The following is a 19,502-nucleotide window of genomic DNA, read 5'->3' on the forward strand; positions in this document are numbered from 1 at the left end:
CCTCCTCCTTCTTCTTTTTTGATTTTTTTTTTTTTTTCTTTTTTGATTTTTCAAAACAGGGTTTTTCTGTGTAATCTTGACTGTCCTGGAACTTACTCTGTAGACCAGGCTGGCCTCGAACTCAAAGATACACCTGCTTCTGCCTCTCAGGTGCTGGGATTAAAGGTGTGCACCACCACCACCCGGCTCCTCCTCCCCCTCCTCTTTCTTTTTTTAAAGATATATTTATTAATTTATTCATACTACATCTCAATTGTTATCCCATCCCTTCTATTCTCCTATTCCTCCCTCCCTCCCATTTTCCCCTTACTCCCCTCCCCTATGACTGTGACTGAGGGGGACTTCCTCCCCCATTATATGCTCATAGGGTATCAAGTCTCTTCTTGGTAGCCTGCTATCCTTCCTCTGAGTGCCACCAGGCCTCCCCATCTAGGGGATGTGGTCAAATATGGGGCACCAGAGTTCGTGTGAAAGTCATACCCAACTCTCCACTCAACTGTGGAGAATGTCCTGTCCATTGGCTAGATCTGGGTAGGGGTTCAAAGTTTACTGCATGTATTGTCCTTGGCTGGTGCCCTAGTTTGAGCAGGACCCCTGGGCCCAGATCCTCCCATCATAATGTTCTACTTGTAGGTTTCTGGGACCCTCTGGATCCTTCTATTTCCCCATTCTCCCTTGCTTCTCTCACCTGGAGTCCCAATAGGAAGTTCTCCCCTCTGTTCCACTTTTCTGGTAAGTGAAGACTTTCATGGGACATGCCCCTTAGGCTAGTGTCCAGATATCAGTGAGTATATACCATTTGACTCTGTCTGCTTCTGGGTTAACTCGCTCATTATGATCATTTCTAGTTCAATCCATTTGTTCACAAATTTCAGGAATTCCTTGTTTTTAATAGCTGAGTAGTATTCCATAGTGTAAGTGTACCACAGTTTCTTTATCCATTCTTCTACTGAGGGACACTGAGGCTGTTTCCATGTTCTGGTTATTATGAATAAAGCCGCTATGAACATGGTTGAGCAAATGTCCCTGTGTGCTGGTGTGTCTTCTGGGTATATTCCAAGGAGTGGAATAGTTCAGTCATGAGGAAGCCTTATTTCCAGTTTTCTGAGATAGCTCCAGATAGATTTCCAAAGTGGCTGTACTAGTTTGCATTCCCATCGGCAATGAAGGAGTGTTCCTTTCTCTCCACATCCTTGCCAGCATGTGGTGTCACTTGAGTTTTTGATCTTAGCCATTCTGATGGGTGTAATATGGAATCTCAGAGTCATTTTTGATTTGCATTTCCCTGGTGATTAAAGATGTTGAGCGTTTCTTTCTTTCTTTCTTTTTTTTTTTTTTTTGTTTTGTTTTGTTTTGTTTTGTTTTGTTTTTCAAGACAGTGTCTCTCTGTATACCCTTGGCTGTCCTGGACTTGCTTTGTAGACCAGGCTGGCCTCGAACTCACAGCAATCCACCTGCCTCTGCCTCCCGAGTACTGGGATTAAAGGCGTGCGCCACCACGCCCAGCTATGTTGAGCATTTCTTTAAGTGTTTCTCAGCCATTCAGTATTCCTCTGTTGAGAATTCTCTGTTTAGTTCTGAGCCCCATTTTTCAATTGGGTTATTTGGTTTAGTGATGTTTAATTTCTTGAGTTCTTTATATATTTTGGATATTAGACCTTTGTCAGATGTAGGGTTGGTGAAGATCTTTTCCTACTCTGCAGGCAGTCACTTTGTTCTGTTGGCAGTGTCTCTTGCCTTACAGAAGCTTCTCAGCCTCATGAGGTCCCATTTATTAATTGTTGATCTTAAGGCCTGGCCTGTTGGTGTTCTGTTCAGGAAGTTGTCTCCTGTGCCAATGTGTTCCAGGCTCTTCTCGACTTTTTCTTCTAAGTGATTTAGTGTCTCTGGTTTTATGTTGAGGTCTTTGATCCACTTCAAGTCCAAGTGGATTAAAGACCTCCTCCTTCTTCTTCTCCTCCTCTTTCTTCTTTGACTGCTTCTGCTTCTATAGAAACGTAGCTCGCAAATGTGATCTCTCAGCCACCACAGTGCATGTGTGCTGATGTGACCTCCACTCTTCTATTCTGCATCTTAGCAGAAGCTGTAAGGACAGTTGGAGGGCAGCAGGACAGAGACTAGAACACACATTTCTACTCCCATGGAAACTATCCAGGAGTGTCAAGGCCTCTGCGCCACAACACCTTCAGAATGGAAGAAAGTATAAGAATGTTTGTGGAGGGTCCATAGACAGAGCTCCTCTGTTCTTCGGTTTAGTTCTTTATCTCCCCTCTAGACTCTTCAATCTGTCCAGGAAATTGTCCATAAAAGAGCCAGAATCTTGCCTGTCTACGGCTGAATGGGCACTGTGGCAGAGCCCTCAATGGGCACTATAGCAGAGCCTTCCAGACTACGGCTGAGAAAGAAGCACTCTGCTGATTTGCTGGGGACAATAGGCCATATGGCCAATGTTCAGCTATCTTGTCCAAGTCTGCACCTTTAAGTCTCTGTCTTTCCCAGAGCTTATCTTTCACCAGAAACTAGCTGACCCTGTTGTGAGTCAGCAGCTAAATACAGATAGGGATGGAGCGACCCTGTTGTGAGTCAGCAGCCAAAGACAGACAGGGATGGAGTGACCCTGTTGTGAGTCAGCAGTTAGACTAAAGCTAGATGAAGACAAAGCAAGATACCCTGTGTAGCAGGATGTCATGACCCTGCCTGGAATTCCCTGTGTTTTGAGAAAAACCTGCAGCTGCGTTGCTATAGCAATATGCTCCCCTGCCTTCTGACTTATAAAAGCTGCTGCCTGACTAATAAAGTTTGAGAGTTTGATCAATCAGACTTGCTCTCCTCTTCTTTGTGTCTTGCATTTTCAACAGGTGACCCTCCTCCCGAGTTTTAGTCGAACCCCGCAAGTTGGGTCACTGATTAATCCTGGGTAAGTGATTATGCTCCCACAAATCCAAAGCTTGCTTTAAAAAACAGAGTGAAGGGCCTGCATAGATGGCTCGGTGTTTAGAGCACTTGCGGCTCCTTCATAGGTCGTTGGTTCAATCCCAAGCACCCACATGGTGATTCACAACCGTCCCTAACTCTACTTCTGTGGAATCAGATGCCCTCTTCTTATCTTCTCAGGTCAGACCAAGCTATTGTACATGGAACAATCATTATACACATAAACTAAATCTTAAATCTTCTTTTTAAAAGAGAAAAAAAGTGGAGTCAAAATGCTTAGGAATTGGGGGATAGATCTTCCACTCAACTTAATGATAATTTTTGGCCTTTAAGGGGAGTCTGAAAAAAATCGTCCATGTATTGTGGTGCTATCTGTAACATATTTTGTCCTTATTGCCATCTTCATTAGAAACAAAATAGATCTACAGCAGAATGGAGGGTTTCTCTGTGTATCCTTGATTGTCCTGGACTCACTTGGTAGACCAGGCTGGCCTCGAACTCACAGCGATCCACCTGCCTCTGCCTCTGCCTCCTGAGTGCCTGATTCTCTTTTTCAGAGGAAAAAAAGCTTACATTAATAAGAAAAGTAAATAATGTTATCAGCGACTTATCTGATTTACACATTAACATTTTGCTTGGAGTATAGATATTATTTTTAAATGCTTATATGTCAAGCTTCTTAGGGAGTGCCACAGAAGTATTTTATACTACAATTCAGTGATAATATAATATTTAATAGGACATTGCTTTGTATTCACTCTTATTGTAATGAAGTTTTTTTAATATTTATTTCTGTATCTCTGTATATGTGCATGCATATGTACATTCCTACGTTCATGCTATGACATTTACACAGAGAACAACTTATGGGGTCCCCGTATTCTCCTTCCACTATGTGGGTCCTGGGGATTAAACTCAGGTCCTCAAGCTTTGCAGCAAGTACCTTGACTTGCTGAGCTATATTGCCAGCTCTAATGAAAGTTTTCAATAAAATATAAAAACACTAGCTTTGACATATTTCAGGAAACATTACTTACACCCATAGGTATATATAATTGTTACATATTATGTACCTATATATTTTATTTTAGTTGTTTCCATATTTGTAAGTCCTAATTTGACAAGTTTAATTTTTTTAGTTAAACATTGTACTTTGTTAGTATTTTCAATTAGGAAAAGATTTTTGTGTTTTCGGAATCATATCCTACTGTATTCAATACGGCATATGGCCTGAAAAAGAATGATCTGTGGCCAGATCTGCTTTCATATTCGGGTCCTCATTGCAAAAACTTGCTTAGCTGAGTTTCTTCAGTTAAACCACTAGATGGCAACATCCTCGTTTCTTTTGTAAATCCACTAAGTAAATTGCTCCTAAGAAAACAATTGTATTTTTAGTGTGTGTGGTGTGGTGTGTGTGTGTGTGTGTGTGTGTGTGTGTGTGTGTGTGTGTGTGTGTGTGTGTGTGTATGTATGTGTGATATTTTTAAACTTTTAAAAATATATTCACTATCTGGGCTCGGTAGCGCACCCCTGTAATTCCAGCACTCAATGACGCAGAGGCAGGCGGATCTCTGAGAGTTCGAGGCCAGCCTGGTTTACAAAGTGAGTCCAGGACAGCCAAGGCTACACAGAGAAACCTTGTCTTGAAAACAAAAAACAAACAAAAGAAAACAGGAGGAGCCCCCCCAGCCCCTCACCCCCCACTCCGCCAGACACAAACACCCCACTTCCATTAGGACTAAGTGTATTCTCTTCTGCTGAGGCCCGACATAGCAACCCAGATAGGGGGAAATGATCCAAAAGCAGGTACCAAAGTCCATGTCAGAGACGGCCTCCCCGACCCCTTAATTGCTAGAAGACTCTCATGAAGACCAAGTTGCCCGCATCAGCTACATGTGTGTAGGGGACCTACATCCAGTCCATGCATGTTCTTTGGTTGGTGGTTCAGTCTCTGTGAGCCCCCATGGACCTCCGTTAGTTGGCTCTGTTGGCCTTCTTGAGGTGTCCTTGACCCCTCCAGCTCTCTCTATCCTTCCCTCAACTCTTCCACAAGAATCCCTGAGCGCCTCCTAATGTTTGGCTGTGGGACTCTGCATCTGTTTCCATCAGCTGCTGGGTGGAGCCTCTCAGAAGATGGCTATGCTAGGCTCCTGTCTGCAAGCAAAGCAAAGTATCATTAATAATGTCAGGGGTTGGTTCTCTCCCCCATGGGGTGGGTCTCAAGTTGGGAGAGGCATTGCTTGGCCCATCCCTCAATCTCTGCTCCATCTTTATTCCTGTATACCTTGTTGGCAGGGCAAAATCTGGGTCAAGGGCTTTGTGGATGGGTTGGTGCCCACTTCCTCCACTGGAAGCTTGCCTGGATATAAGAGATGTCCACTTCAGTCCCCATATCCCCCACAGCTAGGAGTCTCAGCCAGAGTCATCCACAATTCCACCCAGAAGCCTACCCTGTAGTGGGGGGGGGGAAGTGGAGGTAGGAACGGGAACAAGGGTGGGGATCAGGTGGGGGGAGAGCAGGGGGGGAAAAATGAGAGGGTTGGGAGAAAGGAAACTGATGTGGGGAGGGGACACCTCTGAAACAATTGTATTTTAAAAGCTGCCAAATGACTGTGCTTTGGCTCTTTCTAAGAGAGAAAACTACAGTAGAGGAATCTGTGTTCAGGCTGTGGAGCATTTACATCCTTCCTGATAGACAGAGAAACCACTGGGTTCACTGTGATGAGAAGCAAGCATTCTCTTGGGACCGGCTGAGCTTCTAACACCCAAGGCCTGCATGGAGACCTCGTCCAGAAAGACACAGGTGATTGGTGTCTTCATTTCGTAACTGCCTAACTTCGCCATCTCGAAAACTGCTTTTTCCACTTTTTGGATTCAAAAGCTTAAGCAGGCCTTGTCATGGAGGTACACACCTACAATTTCAGCACATGGGATGAATCAGGAGCATCCGGGGTTCAAAGCCAGACTAGGCTATGTAAGAAGGCCAGGTCTCGCAGAAGCAAGATTCACAGATGGCACGTGTCATGGACATCCTCTTACCTTAGAAGATGCTACATGTTACACAATTTCTACACTGCGTACAAAAATTAAAGTCATAAGGGCTCTTTCTAGCCCAGGCCTCACGACTCACTTTTGTCTAATTGAAATGTAAACATTTGATAACCTAACCGACTGGCTTTTTAAATGAAAAGTATTTAAACGTGAGAAGAAAAGTATCAAACATTTTATTGTTAAACTATAATCTTTTTAAATGTTTGTGAGGCTTTACTTACACTTACGTCTTTGCACTGTATTCATGCCTGTTGCTCTCAGAGGCCAGGAAAAGGCAATTGATCCCTTTGGACTAGAGAGACAGACAATTGTGAGCTATTATGCAGGGACTGGGAATGGAACTCAGGTGCTCTGGGAGGGCAGCTAGTCTTTCCAGCCCTAAATTACAATGTCTTTAAAGTGAAAACAGCATGCAATCTTTATTCTCGTGCAAATATAAAATGAAAACCAGTGGAAGATTTTATCCATCGCATTCATTAACAGTAAGGTGCCTAAAGGAAACTTCAGAAACATAAACATATATACACAACCATGGATGGTGAATCGACTTTGATGACAGATGCCAAACTGTTTAATATCCTAGAATGCAATGTAAATGTAATGTGTGGTAATCTTTTCTCTTTGCTCAATTGCATAGCTAACAGATAAAATTAACTCATTCGTAACACGATGTATAAGTTTTGTGCACATTAATTTTTACCCACAATGAAATGCAAAATAGCCGCCCACTCCTTCAAGTTGATCAGGCCAGAACTAAGCAACAATCTTGTCCAAGCAGACAATCCTCAAGGGTCTTCTAAACTCAGTAGCCTCTCTTTCCAACTTCCAACTGGAAGACCGGGTTCCTCATGTTTAAAACAATAACCATGCTACTGGAGAGAGCCTTATTCCGTTTGTTGCAATGCTAGGACAAGCCACAGGGAGGCACTATCTGCACTAGGTTTTCTACATAACAACGTGCACCCAGTCTGCGTGAAGTTTCTGAGCTTCAGCACTCTTGTAGCAGGTGAGAGCCCGGCAGCTTAAGGCAGGGACCCGAATGCAGCTGCTTTCAGGAATGTTCTGCCTGGAGACTAGAAATGCCAGAACCACTCGTTCAATGAATTTGGTCTCAATCACCACTGATTTCTTGATTCCAGCTAATCCTCTATCAATTGTCCTACGCGTCAATGGTGCCGGCTTCATGTTAAGTAAGCACGGCAGGCTCTTCAGACCCAAAGCTCAGAATCTCAATTCAAAATCCAACACCCCTTCATGACATAAGTAGTCCTGGAGAGATTATAAATACAAAGGACATACCTAAACGTAATAAAGGCAATATACAGCAACCCTATAGGCAACATCAAATTAAACAGGGAAAAACTAAAAGCAATTCCGCTAAAGTTAGAAATAAGACCAAGCTGTCCACTCCCTCCGTATCGATTCAGCTTACTACTTGAAGTTTTAATTAGAAAAATAAGACAACTGAAGGAGATCAAGGGGATAAAAACAGGAAAGGAAGAAGCCAAAGTATTGTTATTTCCAGAGGATATGATAGTATACAGAAGTGACCCCCAAAAGTTCCACCAAAGAACTGTAGCTGATAAACACTTTCAGCAGAGTTGCTGGATACAATATTAACTCATTAAAAAAAAAAAAAAAAGCCGGGCGTGGTGGCACACGCCTTTAATCCCAGCATTCGGGAGGCAGAGGCAGGCAGATCGCTGTGAGTTCGAGGCCAGCCTGGTCTACAAAGTGAGTCCAGGATGGCCAAGGCTACACAGAGAAACCCTGTCTCGAAAAACCAAAAAATAAAATAAAATAAATAAATAAAAATAAAAAGTAGCCCTCCTATATACAAGTGTCATGGGCTAAGAAAGTTAATCAGGGAAACAGCAGTGGTTACTCCTTAACCAGCTTTATACCCAAATACCCACACAGAGAGACCAAGATCTATTTAATTAGCCTAGAGCACAATGCTGTACAATAATTACTTCATCCTAAACCTCCATGCTAGTATAGTTTCCTCCCATCCTGATTTCCCACATTTTACTTGCTTTTAAATCGTCTGCTAGACCTGGTTCATTTCTCCTGATGTTTCCTGGTCTCTTCATGGCTCCATCCTCTCCTTCTTTCTCTTTCTCCTCCCCTCACTCCATCAGGATGTCCCACCCTATTCTCTGCTGTTGCTCAGCATTGGTTAGTTTGTTTTATTGACAACACAGAGAACAAATGGTGACGTGTTTATGCAAACGAAACAAGAGATACTTAGAATGAATATCACAGTGCAGTGTCCCAATTGACCCAGATAGTAGGGTAGAGAAATCATCATTCAAATAAACAAGGGTAAATTGTACACAGCACTCTTGTAATCCCAGAACTCGAGGAGACAGAGGCAGGTGGATCTCTATGAGTTCAAGGCCAGCCTGGTCTACAAAGTGAGTCCAGCACAGCCAAGGCTACACAGAGAAACCCTGTCTCTCAAAACAAAACAAAACCAAAAAGAAAGAGGAAACAGAAGAGGAATGGATCTGGGGAAGAGAGGAGGGGAAGGGAGCTATGAGGAGTGAAGGGAGGGGAAACTGTGATTAGGGTGTATTGTATGAAAGAAGAATCTATTTTTTAATAAAAATAAAATAGCTATATTTGCTTGCTTCTTGGACCCATTTGCTTAGCTATCCCTTTGCTGTCCTTTTTCCCTGAAGAGATAGCTGTCCTTGATGAGGTGTGTTTCTTAGACACAGCAGAAAATTAGACCCCCCCCCTTTTTTTTTTTTTTTTTGGTTTTGGTTTTGGTTTTGGTTTTTCGAGACAGGGTTTCTCCGTGTAGCCTTGGCCATCCTGGACTCACTTTGTAGACCAGGCTGGCCTCGAACTCACAGCGATCCGCCTGCCTCTGCCTCCCGAGTGCTGGGATTAAAAGCGTGGGTCACCACGCCCGGCTATGCATAGACCCTGTTTTTTAATCCAATCTTTTAGTCTGTGTCTTTTTATTGGGGGAATTGAGACACTATAGTCATCAAAAAGAAGTTTCTTACTTATTCCTGTTATGTTGTGGCTGTGCTGTGGTTGTTTCTCTGTCTCTTTTGGTTTACTATTCTTGGGTTACTTGTTCTTTGTGTCCTTTCAGATGTGGTTAACCTCCTCAGACTGAAGTTTTCATTCTAGCCTGCAGAGCTGGACTGGCAGACAGAAGTTTCCTTGGTTTTATAGTGGAATGTGTTTCTTCTTCCATCGGTTGTCATTGATGGTTTTGTTGAGCATGGCAGTCTGGGCCAGCACCTCTGGTCTCTCAGATCCTGTACAGCATCTGCGGAGTCCTTTCTAAGTAGTCAGTCAGGTGTTATCCTAATGGGCCTGCCTTTATGTGTGATCTGGGCTTTTTCCCTTGTAGCCTTTTCCTTTCCTTTCCTTGTTCTATATACTTAATGGTTTGGTTATTAGGTATTGTGAAAATTTTTTTTTCTGATCCTATTTGCTTTTCTGTATACTTCTTGTACCTTGATAAGCATCTTTTTTTTTTTAATGAGGAACTTTTTCAATGATTTTGCTTTTTAAAAAATCTGTGCCTTTATACCTATTATTCATAAGTTTGGTTTTTTTCATGATGTCCCAGATTTTTTTAGATATTTTGTTCCTGGAGTGTTTTTTGTTTGTTTGTTTGTTTGTTTGTTTGTTTTGTTTTGTTTTTTATTTCACATTTCTTTTCACTGAGCTATTCATTTCTTTTATTTTGGCTTCAAGGCCTGAAATTTTCTCTTCTACATCTTTGAATCTGTTGGTAAGGCTTAACTATGAAGTTTTTGTTTGTATCCTAAGTTTTTTATTTTCAGTTCTATTTTTGCTTGGGTTTTCTTTAGTGATTTTATTTTTTTTTTTTTAAGTCTATTTTCATGTCTTATAATGTTTTCATTTTCTTCTTTATTTTATGTGCCTGGGTATTTTGCCTGCACAGATGTATGTACCACATGCATGCCTGTTGCCATGGGTCCCATAGACAGTTACAGACAATTGTGGGCTGCCATGTGGTTGCTGGGAATTGAACCCAGGTCCTCTAGAGGAGCAGCCGGCGCTCTTATCCTCTAAGCCATCTCTCCAGCCCATGTTCATTATTTCATTAAATTGTTTGTGTTTGGGGGTGGTCTTTATTAAGGCATTTATTACTATCTTCTTTAAAATCCTCAAACATACACACAATTGATGCTTTGAAGTTTTCAGGGAACCACGGAGTTGGCCTGGCCTAGCAGCCTTGACAGGCATGTGTCATAGAGCAGAAGGTCCCTTCCAGATCCCAAGACACCAATGTGCTCCCTCAGGCAGTGAAGCACTCAGGCCACTTTGAGTTTCTCTGTCTGTTCCCTTAGTAGTCAAGGTATCATGGAAACTTGACAGGACAATTGGCTGTGAAGGGAATGTGATCATGCCTTAGACCTGGTGGCTTGACCCCATTGAGACCCCACAGACACCTCAGTGAGATAAACATCTGTGATAGACTGAGAGGAGCCATTTTGGGCCTGGGATTCAGGACAAGGTAGGGGGGCGGGGGAGAGCAGAACTCCAGCGGGGCTATTGAATTGCAAAATTATGACCATGGATTGGAGGAGGCATCCTGAGGAGAGACCAGTGGTTCTGTCCAATGGCGCAAGTGGTTGGAGAGGAGAGGAGCCTGCAGAGCAAGGAAGAAGGTTCTAAGTTTGGGCCACAAGCAGAGTTGTTTTCTTCTGTCCGACAGAGGTTCTTCGAGATTCCCGGAGAATTATGCAAAAGGATAGCGCAGAACTGACACCCAGAAGGTTCCATTCTTATTCTCCTTAATCTCTTTTCCATCCTGCTTAGGATAAGTTGTAAGGAAGATACCTTTGTTTAATAAATTCATAATATAGTTTAATTGCTAAGGAACCTGAGGAGCCAACAAGTGACACCTAACATGCTAGGCCTAATAATATTGGTAAATTAACAAGTGGCGCTTGATGTGGGGCACGATGGGTTCTGTAATTTCTAATGGTATGAGGGAAGGTTCAAATTTCAAAGATATAGAAATACTGTTTCATTGTATCAGTAAAATTGCAACTGCCTTGCAAAACTCTTTCCTGATTTATACTTAGAGGGAATTTTCTGTTTTTTCTATGTCCTTTTATTGTGTTCCATTCTTAGTAGGATTAGAAGAAAGACTGATGAAATAGAAAAACTGGAAGAGTCAAAAAGTTCTATCCTTCTGGAAAGAATTACAGACTTGACTGAACAGATGGGGAAAAGTGAAGAAAAAAAAATGAAGGGCTGGAAAGGCAGAAAGCACCTTTGGTAAAAGAGGATGAGGAAAGACACAAACTAGAGGAACAAGGAAGCAGACAAACAAAAGGGTCTTTGGGGGAAAATGTTCCAATGGAGGAACCCTCCAGAGTCACTCAGACACCTTCATCTTTTCCAGTTACTATAAGACACATGACTGCTCAAAATGGTGCTGCAGCTTATGATAAGATGGCATGGCATCCAATAGATATGTTGGGCTTAAGACATTTTAAGGAATCTATCATCAGGTATGGAGTGCACTTGACTTTTGTTAAACAAATGTTGAATAACTGGGCCATGCAACATAGACTTGCTCCCCAAGATTGGAAAAGGTTGGTTTCAGCAGTATTAAAAGCGGTGCAACAGTTACAACGTTTGTCGTGGTGGTAAAGTGAGGCCACAAGAATGGAACAAAAAAAACAGGGCAAGGGAGATAAATATTGATAAAGATCAATTGCTTCGTGAAGAGCGACATGCTGACTTAAGAGAACAAGTTCAATCTGAAGATAGTGATTGAACAATCTCGTGGTGCAGCCTTAAGAGCTTAGGAGCTGGAGCCAGGCGTGGTGGCACACGCCTTTAATCCCAGCACTCAGGAGGCAGAGGCAGGCGGATCGCTGTGAGTTCGAGGCCAGCCTGGTCTACAAAGTGAGTCCAGGATGGCCAAGGCTACACAGAGAAACCCTGTCTCAAAAAAAACAAAAAGCAAAAAACAAAAAAAACAAAAAAAGAGCTTAGGAGCTGGTAGAAAATTGTGGTATAACAACCACTCCGTTTACTACGGTATTTCAAGGGTCTGGCGAAGTCTTCACAGAATTTTTGCAGAGATTGGGATCTGCTCTGGATAGAGCGATACCAGATTCTGAGATCAAAAAGGCACTAAAACTGATTATGGCTTATGAGAATGCAAATACTAAATGTAAGAGGGCAACTAGACCATTAAAGGAAAGAGGAGCTCCATTAGATGAACGGGTAAAAGAGACAGTTAATATTAACTCTCAGGAGCATTAAAACAATATTGTAGGACAAGCTATAGCCAGAGGTCCCAAATATCATAACACCTGGCGCTTTCATTGTGGTAAAATTGGGCATGTACAAAGAAACTGTAGAGGCAGAAGTTCCAGACCTCAGAATAACCAGTGCAATAACCCAGAAGAAAATATAACTCATAGGAGAGTAAAAGGATCTTCTGGCCATGATGGTAATGAGGTGCCAAGACTTCCAGGGCACTGTAGCACTGTGGGGAAGGAAAATATTGGTAATATCTTGCCAACAGGAAATGGCAGTAGGGGCCCATCGGCTTGGGGCCCCACCAACAATACAAGCCAGATTTCCCTGGCCAGTCCACAAGTAATGGACTTGCAGTAAAACAGAATTAGGTGTCAATGACCTGATGCATGCTATTGAAGGCAGTGCAGCCTTGGATCTGGCCTCAGATATGCCCCTTACACTATTTCCACAGGTTGAATGTTACAAATTAAGTACTGGTGTTTTCAGTCCTTGGCCTTCAGGCACAGTAGGAATAATTCTAGGAAGAAATGAGTTGACTTCTCAAGGTCTTGCTGTGCATCCCAGTATTATAGATGGGGACTGTAAAGAGCAAATAAAAATCATGGCATGTGTAAAGCAGGAGATGCAAATTAATGCAGGGAATAGAATTGCTCAGCTGTTACTCTCTCCTTACATTAAGGGCAAAGCCGCTCCAGTGGAAAGAACAGGTGCATTTGAAAGTACATGGACACATGTGTTCTGGCAAACAATAGTTAATGATCAGAGACCTAAATTAATTATACCAGTGAATGGTGTTGAAATAAAAGGTTTGGTGGACACAGAAGCAGATGTCTTTATCCTTTCTCAAAAAGTTCTGGAATCCAAATTGGCCACTTCAGAAGGTTTATACAGAAAGTATGGGAATTGGAAAATTATATCAAATAAAACAAAGTGTACAGTAGCTTAAGTGTGTGGGACCAGAAGGGCAGAGAGTGAAGCTGAGACCCTATGTGGCTGACAATTGGTCTTAGACATTAATCTTGTATAACCTGCATAGCTTGCATACTTTGCTGTATCCTGTCAATCGTAGCTGGATTTACCTTTGCAATTGCCATTAGACTCTGTTTCTGATAAAGGTATACAAAGTCTGGTTGCTCTCAATTAAATGTCGCAGCCTCAGTCTTGCTGTGGTCCCTCCAACCTAAGCCTGGTTTCATTCCTTGTGTCCTTGTGGCCATATCAGGTGGCCCTGGCATGGTAAGTAAGTGTTGGCACTTAAAGAAATCCTTCTCCTAATGCTTCAGATAAATATCTTTCCTTAGGGTCTATTGTAGCACAGTTGGTGGCTTCTGGAGGAAACACGGTATATGCCTTAGCTGTTCAGGTTTTTCTTTCTGCACTGGGACCTAAGCATCTGGAGTTACGATGTTTGCACTGTTTCTTTGTACACACTATCTCGTCTAGTCTTTCCTGCGTGGGTGTTCCAGTCCTTCCTGCTCTTGCCCACGCTGGATCCCTAAGCGAGTGTGGTGGCTGTGGGGTCCTTGGTAGCGAGCGTCTCTACCAGAGAGGTCAGTAACATAAAGAATAGCTAATAGGAAAGGCGCGGAAGGGCAGCAGGAAAGACAAGGACCTTTAGTCTGAATCAAGCGGCAGAGTTCCCAGGAAGTGAAGTGTGGTAGGAGGGGCTCCTTCAGGGAGAGAGCATCATGGGTAAGGGTGAGGGCCAGATTACAGCATCCTGGCTGAGAATGTATTGTGGGTCTTTAACAGGTTCTTTTTTTTTTTTTTTTTTTTTGGTTTTTCGAGACAGGGTTTCTCTGTGTAGCCTTGGCTGTCTTGGAGTCACTTTGTAGACCAGGCTGGCCTCGAACTCACAGCGATCCGCCTGCCTCTGCCTCCCGAGTGCTGGGATTAAAGGCATGCGCCCCCACGCCCGGCTCAGGTTCTCTTTTTATGACACTTCCTTTCCGCTTCTGGGGCCAGATCTACTGTCTCTTCCACTTCAACTATCATTTCCAACTTTGCGAAGGTTATCTCTTAACGATGGGTTGCCTTGAAATCAGAAACCACAAACTCTGCTTCACGGACAAGTCACACCATTTATAATGGGCTTTCTTTGTTTACTGAGTGGTGTTTGCCCCTCCCTCTTAAGCTGCTCCACAGAAACACCCTTGCCCTGATACTTTTTTGTTTTGTTTTGTTTTGTTTTGGTTTGGTTTTTTTGTTTTGTTTTGTTTTTTTCGAGACAAGGTTTCTCTGTGATAGCTTTGGCTGTCCTAGACTCACTTTGTAGACCAGGCTGGCCTCGAACTCACAGTGATCCACCTGCCTCTGCCTCCCAAGTGCTGGGATTAAAGACGTGCGCCACCACACCCGGCCCTTTCAAATAAGTATCTTTTGTTGCTGTTGTTCTCAGTGTCCACTCCTTCCTTGGAGTAGAGAGCAGTGCTGTCTCCTTAGCTGTCTCACAGATGAGATTACTTATTCTGTAATGAATCCTCACACAGGCAGGGCTAGAAACCAAAGAAGGAGGTGGCAGCGGTGGCTCTCAGAAGGGTGCACACAAAACTTGTTCTCTCTCCTTAGGTCTCTGATCAATGGTTCACTTGCCTTTTTTTCATTCTCCACTGTGTCTTGTTTTCCAAAATAGCTTCTGGGGTCTCACTACAGAGTACATTTCCAACTTCTCTTTATAAAAGCACTATGTTCATGGCTTTACTGGTTGATTCAGTACTGGGTAGCTTGTGTGTATTAAGTCAATAGGAAACATAAGTACATAAGATAGATGTATAAGCATAAAACAACCTTTAAAAGTGTTTTTCTGAGTCTTATATTGGCAAGGGTTTTTTTTTATAATTATATCTAATTATGACAACTGTGAGCCAGTACAGTATAGATGACCGGAGTTTTCTATTAGCTTATAAGTAAAGCCATCAGGATGACCTGTTTCAGTTTCGGTAACCATAGCAAGAACCTTCTTTGCACACTGGTCCTCGCCATGCATCTGCAGACACACAAGCGCTGAAAGCGCGATGCTCAGCTGCACAGCACCTGTCAAAACGATTGTCTTCTTTTTCTATTGATGTGACAAAACGCCACGGTCAAGGCAACCTATGAAAGTAAGCACTTAATTTGGGACTTGCTTGCTGTTCTAGCGGGTGAGTCCATGGTGATCAAGGCAGGAAGCATGGCGGCAGGCAGGCAGGCAGGCAGGCAGGCATGGAGCTGAGAGCTTACACCTTCATCCACAAGCATGAGGCAGAGAGATCCAAGTGGGAGATGGTGTGGGCTTCTGAGACCTCAAAGCCCTCCCTGCAGTAACACATCTCTTCCAGCAAGGCCACACCTCCTGATCCTTCTCAAACAGTTCCACCAACTGGGACCAAGTACTCAAACATACTAGCCTATGGGGGCATTCCATTCAAACCACCATGTTCCACTTCCTGGTGCCCCATAATACAAAACACATTTAGTTCCACTTCAAAGCCCCAGTCTTTTTTTTTTTTTTTTTTTTCCAGACAGGGTTTCTCTGTGTAGCCTTGGCCATCCTGGACTCACTTTGTAGACCAGGCTGGCCTCGAACTCACAGTGATCCGCCTGCCTCTGCCTCCCGAGTGCTGGGATTAAAGGCGTGCGCCACCACGCCCGGCCAAAGCCCCAGTCTTGTTTAAAAGTTTAAATTCTCTTCTGTGACTCAAGGCAATCCCTGACTTTTAATAGCCTCTTAATCAAAGAGCAAATGATATATTTCCAGCATATAAATGATACAGAATACACATTACTATTCCAATAGGGAGAAAAGGGTCCTAGGACCAAAGCAGGACTGAAACCCCACAATGTGAACTCCAAATTATGTAGTGCTACGTCTGATGTCAAAGAGCGTAGGTGACTCTGCCCTGCCAGCTTCACTGACTGCAATACACTTTTCTCTGGTTCCATTCTATCTGCCACTCTCCCTGGAGACATTGCATAGCTCTGGTACCTCCAACATCCTCAGGGTGGGGGGGGGGTCTCCAACACAATGCAGGAGGCCTCATTTTCACAGCCTCATACAACGGCCTCTCTGGGCCTCCCTGCAGAGACTCATTTCCAACTCATCTCCCCTCAAGGGGCTCTCCCTAACAGAGGAATATTCTACAACCCCTATACTTGTGTACCCTTTATAATTCTAAAGAGAGAGCTACATGGCCAATGCTGTCAGTGAGATGGATCGTGGCCCCATTCTTGAAGTACATTTGCATAAGTTTTGACTTCTTGCTTCTTATAAATGTTCCTAGGCCCTTCCACATACTGCAGGGTTAGCTGGGTGGGGTCTTGCCTGAGTGCACCACTGCCTTCACTCCACTTTGCATCTGGCCTCTCCTTACAGTTTTTAGCACAAGCTTTGGCTCCAGGGTTAACTTCTGTGGTGCCTGCCCCCTTTTCTTTGCAAACTGTGTATTTTGTATTTCTTTTTTCCTTGCTTGCTCTTTTTCACTGGAGATCTGCATAAAAGTGATTAGTAATAACCATGTCACAGAGTCAATACTAGGCTGCCTTGAAACTCTTCTGAGCCAATAGAGTTAGCTTCAAACTTTTCAGTTTATCCTCAGGTAGAGTTTTTTTTTTTTTTTCAAGACAGGGTTTCTCTGTGTAGCCTTGGCCATCCTGGACTCACTTTGTAGACCAGGCTGGCCTCGAACTCACAGCAATCCACCTGCCTCTGCCTCCCGAGTGCTGGGATTAAAGGCGTGTGCCACCACGCCGGGCCTCAGGTAGAGTTTTAGGGCAAGGGCAGAAAGCTGACACATTCTTTGCCAAAATATCACATGGTCAGGCCTAGCATAGCAATTAGCTCACTTCCTGCTATCTGTGAGAGAAAGGGTTAGTCAGGAGAGTCGTGCTGCGGATGGGATGCTGCTGTGCTCCCAGGTTCTTTTTTTTTTTTTTTCTTTTTTTGGTTTTATCGAGACAGGGTCTCTCTGTGTAGCCTTGGCTGTCCTGGACACGCTTTGTAGTCCAGTCTGGCCTCGAACTCACAGCGATCCGCCTGCCTCTGCCTCCCGAGTGCTGGGATGACCAGGTTCATTTCAAAGCATAACAATATGGCGACACATGGAAGGATGGCCTCTTGAAGCTCATCAGATCCTAAAGTTCTGGTTCTACGGATGAGACTGATTTCCTCATTAGAGGGACAACAGCAAGTTACATCAAGAAGGCAGCGAACTATGAAATGAACCTTCCCCAATTTTCTTGGCATCCTGGCTATGGACTTTGCAGCCAAAGAATTTTACTGGAGATTTCTACCAAACACTTTAAAAGGAATAAAACCTGAACTCAAAACTTGCCCCCCGGGATTGAAGAGATGGGACTAGTAAGTTTAACCAGAGTGAGTTTGTGCAATAAAGTGAAATGAAAGATATCAAAATAGAAAGAAAAAAAAAATAGTCCATTTGCAGAGGGATGTCTTATGAAAACTGTGAAGGGCTCCCCTACCACTTGACATCTCTGGCCCCAGTTCCCTTTCTCTTCATGTTCACTGCATTTTTGCAGTCCATCATCCTCTGTTCAGTCTGTAAGTTTGAAGCTCAGCTTTCTCTATGGGGCTTCACTTCTTTCTTTTCTTTCTTTTTTTTTAAAGATTTATTTATTTATTATGTATACAATGTTTGGCCTGCACATGTGCCTGCACTCCAGAAGAGGGCACCAGATCTCATTATAGATGGTTGTGAGCCACCATGTGGTTGCTGGGAATTGAACTCAGGACCTCTGGAAGAGTAGTCAGTGCTCTTAACCTCTGAGCTATCTGTCCAGCCCATGGGACTTCATTTCTTTTCCTAATGTCTTTACTTTATTTTAGGGGACTGGAGAGATAGTTGAGTGGCTGAAAGCACTTACTGCTTTTCTAGAGGGCTTGAGTTGGTTCCCAGCACCAGGTAGGGCAGTGCACGATCACCTGTTACTCCCGTTCTAGGGGATCTGACAGCTTCCTCTGCTGCCATGAATACCAGAACACATGTGGTGTGAACATACACATAAATACATTTAAACTTAATTTTTATTTTTTAATTATGTGTAAGTATACGTGACTGTGTGGGTGAGTTGTTGGTGCCTTATGAGTCCTCACTGAAAGTCTAGTCACAGCTGGTTATAAGCTGCCCAGCATGGGTGCTGGGAACTGAAGACAGGTCCTCTGGAAGAGCAGCTAGTGCTTGCAAATCACTGAGCCATCTCTGCAGCAATGTTTCTGTCTGTGAAGGACTTTGCGTAGATGCAAAACTGGTCACATTAAATAAAACTGCATGTTTTTCTATAATCAGAATTTTGTTAGCTTATATCTTAAAACTCAGCTGTAGCACCTAAGTGAGTAAAGTTTCTCTTCCCTATGGCACTTTACCATCTTATTGAATTGTAACCACTCTTTACATGTGCTTGGGATTTTTACTCTTTCATGTTTTTAAGGAAGCATAGGAGTTGTGAGTTATATTTTCCTCCTGGCAATACTTCTCCCTGCTTCCTCTTGCCCCCATTATTTACAACATATAATTGTAAGTCACTGAAGACTTAAGTTTGGTTGGAATTGACTCTTTTTAATGTAGCGCAGCCCTTCCCTCCTCTGTTGCGTACAAGTGTAGTCCTGGTTCACACACCTACACCTTCATCAACCTGGGATTTGCTTTTATGATGCCATAAACGCTTTGCTCCCATGGGAGGAACTGTAATGTCACTGACTCTGCCGATTTTGGATTCCTCGTTCATGAAGCTGTAACAGTTTCTAGGGTCTGTATTGTTTTCCCCAGATGTTATACCTTATCTGTTACCAACTTCTAAAATACTCACTTAGTCCAACAAACTTTCATAGGGTATACAGTCTTCTAAGATGTTAAAAAGAAGTCTGTCAATGTTATATAAAAAGCACCCCTTGCACACTGAAATAAATGGCCACTTTAATAGATACCACACCAATGTTTACATACACTTATCTGAAAATTAGAGGACAATTTGTGCATGTCACATTCATATTACTATCCATATAAGAACAACTACACATAACCATTTATTCAACTACACCAGCATAACACACAAGGTTTCTGTTTGCTTTAGGCTTCTCAGTTAAAAGGAGACATTAATTAAATAAAGTAAAAGGCCACAAGATCATTACTAGCAATATAAATTAAAAAAAAAATTATTTTGAAACATCTAACATTTTGAGTTACACTTACAATAGTCTATTTTCAAAAACCATAAATTATAAGGGTCACTGTCAGGGTGAAAAT

The sequence above is a fragment of the Acomys russatus genome, chromosome 30 (genome assembly GCF_903995435.1).
Source record: "Acomys russatus chromosome 30, mAcoRus1.1, whole genome shotgun sequence".
Taxonomy (NCBI): domain Eukaryota; kingdom Metazoa; phylum Chordata; class Mammalia; order Rodentia; family Muridae; genus Acomys; species Acomys russatus.